Consider the following 2,985-nt stretch of genomic DNA (forward strand, 5'->3'; position numbering starts at 1 on the left):
AATTCTAGAACACCCCATTGTACATGAATCAAGAAGCAGTTGTGGGAACGGGACAAGGGAATACTGCATGTTTTTAAATCAGGAAAGATTGTACATCAGGGTTGTATCCTCTCACCAAAGCAAATAATCAGAAGAGCTGGATTTTATGAAGAATGATGCAACATCAGGATTGGAGGAAGGCTTATTAACAACCTGTGATATGCAGATGACACAGCCTTGCTTGCTGAAAATGAGGAGGATTTGAAGCCCTTGCTGATGATGACCAAGGATTGCAGCCTTCAGTATGCATTAAAACTCAATGTAAAGAAAACCTAAATCCTCACAACTGGACCAATAGGTGACATCGTGATAAATGGAGAAAATATGGATGTTGTCAAGGGTTTTATCTTGCTTGGATTCACAATCAGTGCTCATGGAAGCAACAGTTAAGAGGCCAAACAACACATTACATTGGGTAAATCTGCTGCACAAGAACTCTTTAGAGTGCTGGAAAGTAGGAAGGTTACTTTGAGGACTTGAGGTGTACCTGATCCAAGCCATGGTATTTTCAGTTGCCTCATAAACATGGGAAAGTTGGACACTGAATAATGAAGACCGATGAAAAATGTATGTGTATGAAGATATGGTGCTAGAGAAGAATACTGAAAGTACCGTGCATTTCCAAAAGGACAAATAAATTTGTCTTAGAAGAAGTATTGTCAGAGTGCTCTTGAGAGGCAAGGATGGAGAGACTTCATCTTACACACTTCGGACATTGTGTCAGGAGAGACAAGCCCCTGGAGAAGGACATCATGCTTGGTGAAGTAGAAGGGCAGCGAAAAAGATGGAGTGACAGAGCGGCTACAATAATGGGCTATTGTCAGGATGGTGCACGACGTGACAGTGACTCACTCTGTTGCACACAGGGTCACTGTGGGCTGGAATTGACTCTATGGCACCTGAAACAACAGTGGCGATTAAGTTCTAACTAGCTTGTTTGTGAAAGGCTGCAGTTTACAATGGAAACCCTATCTCCATTTTGAGACCTGATATATATTCTGGTGCCATTTGGGACCTTTCTGATCAACAATATAGTTGATATTTAAGACACGTCCTTTGGGCCTCTACTTAAATCTTACCTCAGTTCAAAAATGGCTTGTTTTAATCATATGGCATTGTTTGATACCTTCCTGACACGATCTCTGAAGACAAAATGGGTGCATAAGCAAAAGTGGTGAAGAAAACTGATGGTGCCCGGCTATCAAAAGATATAGTGTTTGGGGTCTTAGCGGCCTGAAGATAAACAAGTGGCCATCTAGCTGAGACGCAACAAAGTCACCATGGAAGAAGCACACCAGCCTGTGTGAACATGGGGTGTCAAAGGGATCAGGTATCAGGCATCAGAGACCCAGAACAAAATATCATATCATTGTGAATGAAGGGGAGTGCAGAGTGGAGACCCAAAGCCCATCGCTAGACAATTGGACATCCCCTTACAGAAGGGTCACAAGGAAGACACGAGCCAGTCAGGGTGCAGTACAGCACCAATGAAACACACAACTTTCCTCTAGTCCTTTAACATTTCCTTCTCGCCACTATCATGACCCCAGTTTGCATACGTTCATTTATGTATTTAAGACTGTTCAGTACATAGAAGTCAAGTTAGATAATCCATCAGAAACAGTAACAGGAGTAATGGGTCCCTGAGGGTACAGGAAGAAAGGGGATGGGGGGCGGGAAGCTGTTAGCATTGGTGACTATATAACCCCACTCAATGAGATCAAACAACAAAATTGTATGTGAATGGATATACTGGATTGTGTAAAATAGGGGGGGGGGGCTTATTTTAAAAATGGAATAAGGGATCTTGGGGGGTATGGTTGGGAAGGGAGGGAACAAAGGGGAGCTGATGTCAAGGAATTCAAGAAGAAAAAATGTTTTGAAACTGATTGTAGCAGTAATTGTACAACACTGCTTGATGTGTTTGAACTATGGAATGTTATATCTGTAAGAGTTCCCAATAACATGATTGGAAGAAAAAAAAAAGACAAGTCCTGGGCAAATCAAGGAGTGGTAGTTTGGGCTTCAGGTAGAGTGTGTTCAAAAGTAATTTATAGTAGCCCCAATCTATGAAAATGGGTGTCCAGAATGGTAGTTGTGGCTGAAAAAATGACAGGTTTTGCTTCCATCACTATAGATTAATTTCCGTGGTGACAATGAGACCTGTAACACTTTGGGGGGATAGGAGAGGAAGTAATTTACAGCTTCCAGGTGAGTAGAGGGAAGGGCAGTTTTTGCTTATACATAGAGCCAGAGAACTTGCCTACGTATGTCCTCAATGATTTACCTTTAAAAATCATCAAGTATTATCTAAAAGTTGGGATCCTGGTGACAACACTCAAGCCCATATGTCCATGAGTCATAAGCCAACCACCATGTAACCCAGATGGTTGAAGGCCCAGAACCAATTCTGTCAGCTTGTAAATCTGCAGTCGCATGCATATCCCAATTGTGGTCCTTTCCCAATCAAGGTCTGCCATCTCACTTACAACAGTGATAAGTTGATCTGCCACCAATCATGATCTGGGGGTGAATTTCCCTGTACCTTAATCATATGTTTAAGGCTGTGAATTAGTGAACTGTATTTCTGTCTCATGTTGACAGTTTCTCTCATTCCAGATCATTGATTTTGTTCTGTTTAATGCTTAATAATAAAAGGATCTCTATAGAATGTGGAGTCTTTATTCCACTAGAACAGAAACTAGTGAAGGATCTGGGAATTGGTAAAAGCTACACATAAAAACTGATACTTAATATAATTAGCTAATTTTTAAAAAGGCTAAATATATTAAATTTGTATTTCTTAAGCCTTTAAATTCAATTTATAAATCATGCTAGTCTATTTACAAATCTAGTACATTTCATATAAGATATAGTTAATCACTTATTCTCTGATTATGGTGTAATTAATTCACATACATTGCAGATCAAATACTCCTTAGCAAT

The 2,985-nt window shown here is 40.3% G+C and overlaps 1 pseudogene; it reads left to right on the plus strand.

Moving 5' to 3' along the window:
* The first annotated feature begins 2,097 nt into the window (after positions 1–2,097).
* Positions 2,098–2,213, plus strand: LOC115869891 (annotated as a pseudogene).
* Positions 2,214–2,985: the final 772 nt, after the last annotated feature.

This window comes from Echinops telfairi, unplaced genomic scaffold, assembly GCF_000313985.2.
Source record: "Echinops telfairi isolate 266 unplaced genomic scaffold, ASM31398v2 ScPeMD7_60;HRSCAF=208, whole genome shotgun sequence".
NCBI lineage: Eukaryota > Metazoa > Chordata > Mammalia > Afrosoricida > Tenrecidae > Echinops > Echinops telfairi.